The sequence below is a fragment of the Athene noctua genome, chromosome 3 (assembly GCF_965140245.1).
Source record: "Athene noctua chromosome 3, bAthNoc1.hap1.1, whole genome shotgun sequence".
NCBI classification, from domain to species: Eukaryota; Metazoa; Chordata; class Aves; order Strigiformes; family Strigidae; genus Athene; species Athene noctua.
In genome coordinates this window covers 40,755,611-40,770,563 of record NC_134039.1, presented here as the reverse complement: position 1 = coordinate 40,770,563, position 14,953 = coordinate 40,755,611, and the positions used below count along the sequence as shown (strand labels likewise).

At 36.2% G+C, this 14,953-nt stretch overlaps 1 protein-coding gene across 1 annotated transcript in view; it reads left to right on the top strand.

Annotated features, from left to right (window-relative positions):
• The window catches only part of LRRIQ1 (leucine rich repeats and IQ motif containing 1), a 117,098-nt gene that overhangs the window by 47,410 nt on the left and 54,735 nt on the right, over window positions 1-14,953 (top strand). The window lies entirely within an intron of this gene.

Sequence of the window (14,953 nt, the reverse complement as noted above, 5' to 3'; positions counted from 1 at the left end):
TTAGCAGTTTCATTCTCTGCAGTCAGATGATACCAAATCACATGACTTTATACTTCTGCAGAGGCAAGCAGCAAAAGGTTGGAACAGTGTATACTCCTTTCTGGCCTCAGTGTTTTATAGCAAAGTGCTGAAGCAGAGCCAAATGATGACACATATCAGTGGCTGTTTGGCCTTAAACAAGTGTGTAGAGAGGAGTACATATTGCTGGTCTAAGAGATCCCATATGCTGGAGTTTGAAGGAAGAAAAAAATATCTGGACACCATTTTGTACTGCAGATTTCACTGTTGGTTAGGGTGAGTGAAATGAGAGAGAAGGGCAGAAGAACCTTTCCTTGTTGCAAACCAATACAAATGTACTAAGTCTTGTCCAAAAGTTTTTGGAATAGTCCACTATATTGTGGTATAGTCATTGGTTTTTTTTTTATACCACTGTTACGTAGATTTCAGTCATAATGTTTTCATTCACTATTATCTGGCATCCTACAAAATCACTAGTGGGCAAGCACCTATTTAAACCATTTGCTAATATCAATGCAATAAGTCATTAAGCACCCGTCTTCATTAAATTACTGTTTAATATCTTCATTATAAACTCAGTGTACCCAGTGCTCTGTGGAAGGTGAGGCTGCAAAACAGCATGGGAAAATCTCTAGTCTTTGCCAAAGATGATATGCTTACTTCATTTATGCACATTGAGCAGTGGTATATTTTTAGTACAAGTTTGGCACTGCATCACGTGAAAATTTGATTGCGTGTGATTGAGCTGGCAGAAGGGTCTTTATCTTGCTCACAATAGCATGAATAGTAATCATATCACCTGAACAGTTACTGATATCTTCTTGTATTCATATCAGCTCCTGTACTTTGCCAAAGATTTCCAGAGACAATTGACGGCAGTAGTGTTTTGTGTCAGTTGTATTGTGCAATGTTAAACAGGCTATCCCAGATGAGATGAAAGATCTGGCCAACACATGTCTCAGAAAGTATGAGCCTGGTATTTAGTGGTGTTTTCATGTCTTTCATGTGGACTTTGGAGAATTCCAGCCTATATGCTCCAGAAGGCTGATCTTAAGATAATCTTTCATCAGCAGTCCATCCATGTAGCAAATGATCTACAAGGCAGAGCTCATTTTACCTCTGGTGGACAAAATCTGACAACATTTGCTTGACACAACTCTTACTTTCTATACCATGTAACCAGCAGCATTGTTGTTTTCCTGATGGGAATATGATGTGAGCCAAATGCAAAATGGCTGAACTTGCCAGTGTGTCAGAAATCAATTGAATATGATCAGTTTTAAGACAATCCTTTACTTAGAACAGTGGACATTGAATAAAAGATTATTTTCCTACACTGAATCAGCATATGGACATATGCCTTATTCTCATCAAAATAACTACCAGTGTTGTTGGTTACATGACACAGAAAGTAGGTATTGTGTTTTTCAAAACTTCATTTTTTTAATTTAGTTTAAGTCAGGGCTATCTAGTCCTACTTTTTGAACAAGAAAGTAACCTTGTAAGCTGCAACCAAGCTAAAAAGAAATCCATCACTGCTTCCTTCATCAAAGGGAATAAATTTGTTGCCCTGAGACAAAGTGTTGTTGTGGTTTAAACCTGGCCAGCAGCCAAACACCTCACAGCCACTGGCTCACCCTCCTCCACCCAGGGGATGCGGGGAAAATTGGAGGGGTAGAGGAAAGACTTGTAGGTTGAGATAAAAGTAGTTTAATAATTGAAATAGAATAAAACAATAATGGAAAGTACAAACTGGTAATGCACAACGCGATTGCTCACTGCACACTGACTGATACCCAGCCTGTGCTGGGCTAGCAATCTTGAAATACCACGATTCCACAATCACAATCCTGGAAGTGAGAAAGAACCCCCTCCTTCCCAGCTGACCCTCCCTTATATACTGAGTGTGACATTACATGATATGGAATATTTCATCGGTCAGTTTGGGTCCAATGCTCTGTCTCTGCTCCCTCCCAGTTTCTTGTACACCTGCACATGGGCTGACATGGATAGTTGGAAAGTCCTTGATCTCTTAGCAACAACTGAAAACATCAGTGTATTATCAACATTCTTCTCATACCAAATCCCTTACTGAATCCAAAACACAGCACTATTCTAGCTACTAAGAAGAAAAATTAACTCTATCCCAGCCAAAACCAGGACAGTTGTTCTGCTTCTGAGCTTGATTATGTAGAATTTTAAAATCCCAGTCTTTTTGGCATCATTTGAAATTACTGACAAGGAGTTTCCTTCGTATTTTTTACATATCCACACTCAAACACATAGCCATTCCTATTTTTTTCCTTCCCTTCTGTGGCAACTAGGCAGCAGTTTTGTTTTTCTTGTTTTGTTTTGTTTTCGGGAGGGAGAGGAGAAGTATAAAAACTACTTCATATGTGCTAACTCTTGAGAAGTAAACAGCAATTAGAGCAACAACTTCTTTACATCTCCCATCTTTAATATTCTTATCAAATATCCAAACTGGACATATAAAATGTGTTTTGTTTTCTTTTCAGATAGTTCTTCATGATATGGTTTGTCTCAGGCTATGAGCTTGTGGTTTTGGGCTTGTGACAGTGATTGCTCTTTTCTGGCTAGTGCCAGGAAATAAGTGTAGCCTATGATTAGAAGGTCCCCATAACATTTGTTGTATCTTGACACTCTTACGCATGTCTAGCTCTTGTAATTGCTTATAAATGTCAGATCAGAATCCAGCCTTTCAGTCTTGTATACTGCAAAGAATATGATACTTTTTTCATCAAATTTCTTATAAAGTTATAGTGTTGTAAAAAAGCAAAAAAGCATATGATGAAAATTTCATTAGATCCATCCTCTTCTTATAAAAAGGACGGGGGAAAACTCTCTCCTAAGCAACACATTGGAAGATCAATCTTTTCAATGAGTGTGTATCAACAATCTCTTGATATGATCCTGCTTCTTCAGCTGCTATATTAATGAATCACATGCCATTCTCAGTCTGTGGCATCATCAGATGCATAAAGCCTTTTTTCTACCTCTTTCAACAATGACACATCTAAAATGATGAAATATTTTTTTTTCTAGTTATCTGATAAATATCCTGGCCTTGGAAGTAAGTTGTTACAGTCAGTGTCTGTTAAAATAAATGCAAACACAGCTATTGGGAGTTGTGGCCATTGCTAACACTACAGCTTCACAGCTTGTACCAAATGTGCTCTGATTGCTTCCTGGCCTTCCACCATGAGATGTCCGTTCTTGATGCCACCTGAAATGCTTTTAATTTTCTAACAGAAACTGTCATGATGGTTTGTCTCTTATCTAATTCTTGGTTAAATAGCCAGTTTTAAACAAATACCTTCAAAAGAAAGTCCACTAATGATGCATGATACTAAAGATATAATTTGGAACATGTATTTATCCAAATGGTGTAGTATTTTTCTAAATTATATTTAGCTTGTATGACATATCAAAGTATAGCGATGTCATTAATTATAGTTCCTACTCTTATTTCTTTAAAGTCAAGCATCAGAATTGACTAAACAGGCCAAGCAGTGGAAAAATGTATAAAAGTGAAAAAAGTCTTAGTTCTCTGGTGTTTTAGACTCATTACTTTAGCCTCAAAGGAAAATCATTCTAAGCCAAATGCACCATTGTAGATGGAAATAATAACAGAGCCATCAACTCTGCTCAGTGAGTCCATTTGCATCTGGAGTCTCTTGAAAGCTGAGCTAAGTGTCCCAAATCATTGAATCTAACTTCCCTAATTTTCCCTTTAAGCTTTGTGTAATGTTAAAACTGACAATTTAGTGTAGGTATAGATTGTGTTTAAAGGATCTAGTTAAATGTCTGATATTTAGCATGTCCACATACATTGAATTCCATTGAAAAATAATTTTTAATAATGCCTATTTGCAAATTTCAGGAGCTCTCCTAACTGACTTGTCTGTGCTCTGTGAGAAGAGGCCATTGATGCAGCCAATACTGCAGTTGAGTTAAATAGTAGTACTTTTGTAGGAACCAAAAAGGAGAGTGAGATACCAGCTTTCTTTCTCCTCCACTTAAATCCATACATGTCCCATTGCCTGGAGCTTGAAGGCCTTTTAGTTTAGAATATAGCAGATGTTATCCAACCACAGCACAGCTTAACTCACCTGAACATATACAGGTTCCAGGGACCAGATGGGATGCAGCCAAGGGGGATGAGCAAGCTGCCTGATACCATTTTGAGGTTGCTCTATAATCTTTGAAAGGTTGTGACAACTGGAGGAGGTTACTGGTGACCAGAAAGGGGCAGACATCACACCCAACTTCAAGAAAGGCAAGAAGAAAGATCTAGGGAACTAGAGGACAATCAAATTTATCTCGGTTCCTGGGAAGGTTGTGGAGAAAATCCTTTCAGAAGCCATTTCTAAACCCATGAAAGAAGGTGATTGGGAGCAGCCAAGGTTTACCAAGGACAGATAAACTTTACTGCTTTCTGTCACAAGGTAACTGGCACTGCAAATAAGGAGAGGGCAGTGCATATTGCAAGCCTTTATTTTAGCAAGGCCATTGACAGTCACACGCAGTCTTACTCTCAAAATTTGCTGAGGTATGGGCCGGACAAGCAGGTGAGTTACAAATTGGCTGGACTGCCAAGTTCAGATAGTTGTGGTCTGTGGTGCAAAATCCACCTCGTGGACAGGAGCCCATCATGAATAGTAGGGGGTCCAAAATAGTTAATATTTTAGTTAACAACCTGTATGAAGGAACAGAGTGCAACCTCAGCAAGTGTGCAGATGATACCAAATTGGGGGCAGTGGTTGGTAAGCTGGAGGACCAGGGTGTTCTTTAAAGCAGCCTGCACAGGCTGGGTAAACAGTCTGACCAGGGCAACATGATGTTCAACAAAAGTAAGTGCAAAGTTCAATATATGGGCTAGAGTCACCCCATGCAACACTGTTGGCTAGGGGCTGACTGAATAGGAAACAGCACCACAGAAAAGGATCTAGGGCCCTAATGGACTTTCTTCACCATGCAATTCTTGAGTTTCTAATACTGGAAGCAGAGAAGGGAAAAAATCCCCATAACTTACCCTATAACACGTTCTTAATTTAGCTAAAAACTAACTTTATATTTAGTTTGTCCTTGAATGGAGTGGGCTAAGGAATCCTAAATGCTAAAAACTGTTACAACCATCTCCTGGTACTCACTCTAGTCAATTCGTCTGTTGAAAAATACTTTAAAATTTTATTGTGATACAGAAATAGCAGTAGCTATTGATCTGAGTTTACAACAGGAAAACATCCCAAAGAATCAACTCCTGAAGGTCTTGAGTTTCCTCAGGGAGTAGCAGTGCAGGTCCCAAAAGATTTAAGGTGTTGAGACTACAGTTGTGAATCAACAAATTTCAACTGGATTCATTTGTACATAATTTATTTCAAGTAGAAGATTTAGTGATGGGGACATATAAGGAGGACAGTATAAGTGAAGCTGAGAAATGATTAAGGCGTACCTCTAGAATTAAACATTTTTAGTGTAATTAGAGATTCATTGTCATCAGTTTCAAAAAATATATGCTTAAAACTTAGACTTTGCTATTTATCTTGCAAATATCTTTTCATTCTTATTTCTGAAATAGGGACTTTTAAGCAAAAAGGAAATGTTGTCTTTAAATTGATTCAAATTTCTCATGTGAAATAAACTATGAAACATATAAAAGGTTAGATGACTATAATATTTTTTATTACTCTGTGCTTCTGCCTGACTTCCTTTCCTTTGACAAAACTGCAAGCTGAAGTACCACTTTCTTTTCTCATTTGTTTTTAGTATTTATTCCCCAAACTTGGTAGAACATTGTGGGTTATCTTCCTCTGAAATTGTGTATTCTTTGAATGTACAGTATTTAGAAGGTGGGGGTGAAGGATCCCTTCCCTGTTTTATTTGTTATTTTTTTAATTGCCCCTTGAAAGTTTTGTTTGTTTTCACAGAGGTAGAACTTGGAAAAAGGCCTATAGGGCCATACCAGCTAAAGTTTGTGTAGTGTGGCAGAGTCAGAGAGGGGAAGATTCTTGTCATTTTAGTGTGGGAAGACTGCATCTGGGGTCTTAGAGACATTTTGAGGGGTTGCTTGAAGTTGCCATGTGCCTGATGTTTACTGACATGGTGGGGGTATAGATCTGAAAAGATTGCTGAAGCATACATTTCTGATGCCTACTTGTACCATGTCTAACCTCTGAAGCTGAGGTTACCGTTTACGCATCTGTATTTTTTATTCCTGTATTCAGAAAAAGATGTAGGACCCAGACCTTCATTTGAACTGTCAGGCTTAAGACAAAAATGCAGTTCTATGAAATTTTGGGTCACATAGGCCATGAATGACTGACATGAACTCTAATGTTTCAGACTTTTTGAGAGTTAATTATGTATGTATACTTTCAACCTTTTTTGTGAATGAAAACTTTTAGGGTCCCTAAAATTTTCATTATTAATTTACTTTTGCATATTCCAAAATAAATTATTTCCATAATCTTAGTCATATCTATTTAAAGAAATCACATAGATACATATATTAAATATAAATACATATGTATTAGAATTTGAGAGAATGGTTAGTTTTCTGAGCTGATTACACAGTTTGGAAAAATGACATTTGGAGAAGATATTCCCCAATAAAATTTTCTTGAATGTTTTTAACAGAATATTGTGATTTTTCCAGTAATTGTCAATATATCCTTCTTATAAATGGACAACTGCACAACTGTGCTTGTCCTCTAATTTTCCTACAGGAATGTACTCTAATAATTAACCAGCTTTTGTAAGTCTATAAAATTTCTTGGCGTCAATTAATTGTTGTGATATTTCTCTGGAACCCAGATACTTGCTACTTTTTTTGCTTGAAACAGTTTGGTTTTAGCAGTTGTAAGAATGCAGCCATGCCCAGCTTTCTTTCCTAATTCTCTTGTCTTATATAAAGACAGGGTTAAAAGAGAAGCATTGCCAAAGGTTAAAATAACCTTTATTAGAGTGCTAACCTATTTATCTTCACCACATAAAATATGTGAAAAAGCATGAAAGACAAATGCAGAGAAAAAGACTATTTTTCCTACTGCTTGCAGTTCAGAGACCTGTTTTCTGTAAAATGTATATCCACTAAACTGTCTAATTAAAAAGAACTCTGCATACAGTTTTTTTATAACATTGTTCAAATCAACGCATTTACATATAGTTTTAAAACGGCAGAACTTAGACTGAAATTTTGTGATACTGGAAATGGAATAATAATGCAACTTTCAGTTAAGGAAGTTCATATTTGATACTAGACTAGGTTTGGAAGTTTTTTAAAAAGTCTGTGTCTGAGTTGATATTCAACTTCCTAACACTGAGCTAAGCTTTATGCATGAATTCAGAAAACCTATCCCATAGAGTGATCTGATTCCTGACAAGACTGGATGAAAGAAAAGGCTAAATACACAAAAATATTCAGATCTTTAATTTCAAATGAAGTTTTCAATCGCTCACTATCAACAGTATATAAATGAGCATAGAAAAGTGATCAAGTCCTCTGTATCAGCTGTAAGGGCTAAAAATTTCTGATTTCTTAAGAAGTTTGTCAAAACTTACTTATGCTTTTAGAGAAGAAATTACTAGCAAAGAACATTTAGGCCTTGGCAGAAATTAAGATTAATTTAAAAAGAAATTAAAGATGTTGTCCTGGAGTAGCATGGTATTTGAATGAAATACCCCACAGAGTGAAATATGTTTGCCAGGAACCAAGAGAGAAAGTTATATCTTTCTGCCAGATGAAAGACAGTACAGTATGGCTGGCTGTGGCATGCCCTTTTCTATTGTGAATATCCACAAGGCTAACCTTCAGCAAGCATCCTTCTGCCTGAATACTCCCCCTCCCAGTCTGAGCAACTATTTAACCTACAGAATGTCAAACACTAGGAACAGCAGTTTCTTCATGTGACATATATTGCCCCAAAAGAAATTTTGTCAGCTTATTTGACATAGTGATACAATGCTGTTGAACATACTGCTTCGGATTAAAGTACTGTCTTTCACTTGTCTTTTTGTTTTAACTTTTTTATTTTCTTGGAGTGAACTAGACTTTACCTGCACTATTCATATATACTCACTAAAAACTAGGAAAGTCTGAATCAAGGACATCACCACTCTGAAGAACTTTATTTAAATTTGTATGCTCATGTTGGTTTAAGCCCTGCCGGGACCGGAGACCACGTTGCCGTTACCCCTCCCCCACCCTCAGCCGGTTGGGCTGGAAGTGAGGCACAAACCCGGGTTAAAATAGCAAGAAACTTAATACAACAGTCTGATAAACAATCTGAACAACAACAGTAGCAATGATGACAACAATAAACAGCAATAACAGTGAACGGGACAAAAGATATACAGAGAAATACCGCAATGGTTACGGAACAAACCCACCGTGTGCTTACTGCAACCAAATCTATAAAGGAAAAAAAGTTCCCGCGCTCCCGCGCCCGCCCGGACCTGACGTCAGCATGGTATGAATAACCCAGCTGGAGATCCCTTCCCCCTCTCTCTCTGCAGGGGAAACTTAACCCTATCCTAGCTGAACCAGGACATAATCCACCCCTTTATTCTATACCATCTGTGTCATGTGCAGCTGCCATTTAGCAGTTAACAATAACAAAGTAATAATTTACACAGGCACAGCATAATTCACGGCATGTTCTCACCCAGAATCAAGTCCCCCTGTGGTACGCATCAGACCTCTCCGTTGTCCTGCATCACCCACCAGGTACACCCAGGTCCTTGGGCAAAAGCAATCCCGTGGATGGGTTTGCCTTTACCTTTGCCTGGCGCAGGACTAAACCAGACCATTTTTCCCAACATATTCCTCATGCGCACCACAGGGACTTTATCCCCATCTACATCATGTGGAGGTTTCAACTGAGCCGGGCCAGCTCGACTGGCAGATCCTCTTGTGTTGACGAGCCAGGTGGCCTTTGCTAGATGCACGTCCCAGTCTTTGAAGGTCCCACCTCCCAGTGCTTTCAATGTGGTTTTTAACAGTCCATTGTAGCGCTCGATCTTCCCAGAGGCTGGTGCGTGGTAGGGGATATGGTAGACCCACTCGATGCCGTGTTCTTCTGCCCAGGCACTTATGAGGTTGTTTCGGAAGTGGGTCCCGTTGTCTGACTCAATTCTCTCTGGGGTGCCGTGTCGCCACAGGACTTGGGTTTCAAGGGCCAGGATGGTGTTCCAGGCGGTGGTGTGGGGTGCTGGGTAAGCTTCCATCCATCCAGTGGTTACTTCCACCACTGTGAGCACGTGGCGCTTCCTGTGGCGTGTCTGTGGCAGTGTGATGTAGTCGATCTGACAGGCCTCTCCATATCTATATTTCAGCCATCGCTCTCCATTTCGCTGGGGCTTCACCCGCTTGGCATGTTTGATTGCAGCACACGTCTCACATCCGTGGATGGTCTCTGCAATGGTGTCAATAGTGAGGTCCACCCCAGGTCTCATGGGCCCAACGGGCTATGAACAATTCTATAGAGTTTTTATTTAGTTATTTATTTACTCTTATTACATATTATTCTTATTAAAAACAATTTTGAATGTAGAGAGGGCAGATAGTTTGTAAAATCTGGTTGAAAAAGGACCATTCTGACTGAAAATGACTTGTGTCCGAGGGTGAGGGAGAGACAACAGCAACGTGGTCTGCGGTCCTGGCAAGACCTAAACCGACACATCTAGAAAAACACATTAGACAAAATCAGGCAGGTGAATCTTTTTTTAAAAGCAAAGAATTCCACACACTGTTTCTATGAAATTGTAATGTGTAAATATTTTAATTTTTTTTTTTTTTTAATAAAAGATGGTTTTTTCCCTCCCATTCATCCTATTCCATTGTAATGCTCAGGAGTCAGTCTTGCCTCTGAGTTCTGAGTAAGTTTTGGATATTAATTTTCTTCTGTTTATATTCTTCTGGGTAATTTTCCTATTTTTATCTTAAGATACCATATAAATAAAAGCACTACATACATAATAAATAAAAGCACTACATATATATTAATAAATCAATTCTTCTCTCTAAACTTTTGCTGTCCTGCAAACAGTGAATGAGTCAATGAGGAAATGAAAGAAGGAAGGAGGGTGGTATAAAGTATTAGTTCCCCTTAATTTTCAAATACACTTTCATGGTTTTGTCAGGTGGTGATTCATCTTGTGATTATGAGTTCCACCACTTCAGCAGTTATATGCTCTGAGTGATGTAAATGAGTTGCATTCCATCTGGATTGACATAGAGGTGACCTTGCAAACACACTGACTAGATCGTTTTATTTGTCATAAAAAGTTAGATTACTGTTTTAAGTTGAGGAATCTTTTCCTAGATGTTAGCAGAAAGTCCTTAAACTACCAATTTCCAAGTTTTGAAAGAATATACCAAGGAAGGATTGTCCTCAACAAATCCAGCTTCTTTCATTCTTTCCGTAAGTGTCTGCTACTGAACTCTTCTGGAAGCAGAGTACTGATGTAGACAGATATTTGGTCTACCACAGAACAGAGGTGTTATGTATCAAATGCTGGCCTTTCTTTTCAGCCTGTGTTGTTAATGCCTTCTTGCATCCTCTGTTATAACTATAGTACAGTTTTAGGGATTGATTTGGTTTTTATTTTACTCTTGTGATTCTCCTTGATCTAAGAGAGATGAAAGGCAATATGTGACAGCATTATTCACAGTTCACACAGTTGTAGAAATGCTTCAATGCTGACTGTAGATTTGACACTGTGTCCTGTGAGCTATTTTTTGTTTATGATTTAAATATGACTCAGAACAGCCCAAATTACATGTATAGTAATTATAGAATATTATGTACTTCCAGAATGTAATCCATAGCATATAAAATATGCCTAGAATTAGATTATATAAATAACACAATAAAACTCTGCTTTTAAGTAGTCATTCTGTCCCATTGAAGGTAGTAACGCCATTCTCACTGACTTTGGTGGTTGTAGGATTGGATTCTGTTTCTGAGACCACGGAAGTTTAATGTTTAATGGTAAATAGTAATTACATTTTGCAAAGGAAGGGATAGAATAAATATTTGAAAAATAAATAATGAAATGAAAAAGATTATATATAATATGGCATAAAAGAAAACTCTAAGCCTCCAGAGTTCATTGATGAGCTACAAAATCAAAGGGAAGAAAAAATCCTACAGGATTAGACTCTCAAAGAATTAAAAATGCATTGTGAATCAAGATAAAAAGTTCCTGATCCTAATGGATAAATGGAAATACCTCATACTATGGAAGTTTTATTATGAAAATTCAGAAAGAAAATCCCAAACCCCCAAATGATTCACACCTTCTTCTTGTAGAAGAATGATATCAGGGATAATTGTATTGTGTTTAATAGTGAATTTGGTGGCCTGTATTCTTTCTGGTCTTGGAAGTATCTTGTTTGTCCTGAGCAGGAGCTAAATGAAAACTAAGTTAAAGGAAAAAAAAAAAAATGAAACCCCTGAGAAATTTGTTAAGTTTTAAAAAATGTGTTTCAAACAGTAAGTTATATTGAATTTATTTCTGTGAAGTTTTAACAAAAAAATAGAAAAGTCTGTGTATGTTTTGTGTGCTTGTGAAAATGGAAACTTTTTAAAGTAGTCAGTACAGTCTTTGATGTGAAACAAACACTAGAAATAAAAGTATGGAGGATATAGAAGCATAAAAGATATCTTCAGATGAACTAATGCGTGTTAGATCAACTGTATGTGATTTACACATATGTGTAAAACTATGTTATATACCACATCATTTTTGAAATCAATTCCTTAATTTGGCTTTAGAAATAGACATAGAGTATGCCTATAACTGTTTATGTGGGCCATACAAACAAACATTATCATTGTATTTGCTTTGTAATTCATCTCAGATACTGTGATTTGTTTTTTGTTTTGTTTTTTTCTCTTAGTGGAAAATGTTAGTAGAAATGGATCTATTTTTTGCCTTAGGTATTGGTAAATGTCATAAACTTTGCTTTAGTTATAGTGTTTATGGGAAATATATGGACAGAAGTTGCTTGAACTTGGTGCTGTCAGAATGTCTAGGGATAAACATAGTGGAAAAGCATATACTTGAAAATCAATTATGTGTTTATTTTTGCTGGCTAAAGCAAATGACAGTGTGATATATTTTTATAATATGCTACACATTCCTAGGAGTGCCAAATATGCTTAATGATAAATCAAATATCTTTTTTTTTTTCTTGCATATTTGTACCTTTGAATCACGCTTTTATATTTTCATTGATATTTCTTTTCAACACTTAGAATACTGAAAGACATTTTATAGGCTATGAAAGAAATAAAACCACTGTAGAGAATATTAAATTAATAAATTAATAAATGGCAAACACTAGACTAAGAAAATATTTGTGAGAAAAGTTTCAACCTAAATATTAAGAGCAACAAATTTTAGTTGTGTTATGATACAACTATAAAGCAAAAGGATTCAATTAGTGTACTGCTTAAGCGATTCTTATTCCAAAAAATTAACTACAGCTTTGGAATGTTAGTTTTTATGTTTCACAATTTAATTGATTTCTGTCACAAACAATTTAATCGGAGAGGTAAAATTTCAAATAGCTAGTGTGAAACTTGCCCTGAAATCTGACAGTAGATCTTGGATTGTGTTCACTGCTCATATAAGACATTTAAGTATCCAGGTAATTGATGGACATGTCATTGTACACACCAGTTAAGTTGATTAACATTTATATTGTACAAGAAGTGGAAATCTACCTCTCTTCCAGCTGTATTGATTCTTTTGCAAATAGAGAAGGAAAAAAATACTTCAGAAATTTGCCATTTTCGTATACCTTTATATACCAGCAAAGCTGAAGACACATCTTTTGAAGACATTGAGTTTACCTGTGACTGGACTGCATTGTCACACTTAGAAAATAAGTAAAAAACTCTCATCTGGAAAGGCAGAAATACAATTGCATAGTGCAACTGAATAGTAAATTCAAGGAGGACAAGGAGGAATAATATCTAATTTCACTATAGGTTTTTGGTCAGATTTTCTCCCTTTTTCATCGTTATTAATTTTAACCATTCTGCCCATAGACCCCAAGCAACTGCAAAACTTGAATATTTCATAGCTTTGTCTCTAGTGAGATACAAACTTGTCAGTCTTCTGTGTCTGAATTGTACCAATTTCACATCTTTAAATGATCACCTCTGAGATTTGATTTACTACAATCTGTTTCTGGAATAGATTTTAACTGTGACTTTTTTTTTAATTTTAATGAAAATTTTTTGAATCAACCACTCAGTCGTCATCAGCATGAGAGTAATCACTGAGAAGAGATAGGTTAGTGGGTTATAGTAAATGTAACAGTTAAAAATGTGGAACATTTTATTTCTTACATGCCTTTACAGTTTATTTACATATATTTCTTAACATAAACAGCCACCTGAGAGAGGAGGTGTGATAAAACGGATAATGCTGTATATTTATCATGAAATGAAATGAAATGAAATGAAATGAAATGAAATGAAATGGTAAGAAAGGAAAGAGTGGTGAAGATACATTATCTGTTAATAATGAGGGCATAGAATTTATCAAGATTTATTAAATAAAAGAATGAAACCCAAAATATACTGTAATCTAGGAACAGGGAATTCCAGAAATAACGAATGAAAGATGTAAGAATGCATCCCTTTTAGACATGAAAATAGTCAAAATTTAGTGAAGATTTATTTTAAAAATCTAGGCCAGAATGAAAGAAAAAACATTATAAATAAAAAGAGTGGGTTTATAGTCACCAAATTATGCAATCAGTACCTGAAATAATCTTTCCAAAAGAGCTGGAATATGATCCTTTTGTTTCTCAGAATTTCAAAGGGCTTTGAAGACCTTCTTTTTCAACAATCTAAGGCTGTGCAAAGTCCTGTTTATACAAACTACACAGTAATGTATCCAAAATTAGGATAATTTCTCAGGGTCAGAAATCAGTGCAATCTAAAATATTATATGAATAGAAGAAAGGTAGTCTGGTTTTATAAATTTGTCATTTTCAAAAGAATGAAGCCTTTTTGCTGCTGAAGTAAGAACAACCTGGATGACTGAGCCCTGTATAAGTGAAGTCAAATTCTTCAGAGGTATTTACTTACTGTGTGGAGTAATTTACTTCTCTCACTTATCAGAATATATTGAAAGAACATGTGGTCCAAAAACTCAAGGACATATAAGAAACAATAAGTCATATACAGGTTGAGTTTGAAACAAAAGCTAAATTTTATTTTTGTGAAAGAAAATTGAATTCTGTCTTGAAGTGCTAGAGACACCGGTTAACACCTAATTCTACCACACATCTTCATTCCGAGATATTATTTTAGTTTGAAAATTATTCCATTACATTAAAAATAAAATGGATTAATTGAAGAATAAGTGCATGTAGCATTCACTTTTTTAACCCCAGATTTCAATGAAAACTATACACCAGTTCAGTTCAACTCAACAAAAGCAAGTTTGACAGCATCAGGCACCTACCTTTGGATATAAAATACTCAATTAGCCAAAAGCAGCAGACAAAGGTGTTGATGTTCTTTAGGCCCTTAAAAACTTAAGGTCTATACTTTTTCACAGTTTGGCAGTCTTTTTTAATAAGGGTCTACTAACAATGTCGGGATAAAATTACAAGAATTTGAGAAATGGGATGCATTTATTTAAAACACAAAACAAAACCAAAAATCCCCCCAAACCCCACAACTCACAAATACTGTTAATCTGATTCATTTAAAATAAAACAGTACAATACGGGATCTCCAAAGGTGTTTTAAGTGTGATTGCTCTGCAGGAGGCAGTTCTGATATATGACTTGAAAACATTTGAAACAGCATGTAAGACAATTTAAAAAAGACTTTGCAAAAGTTATCAAAACTAAACTGATTTTATCAGTGCACTATTTGACTTCACT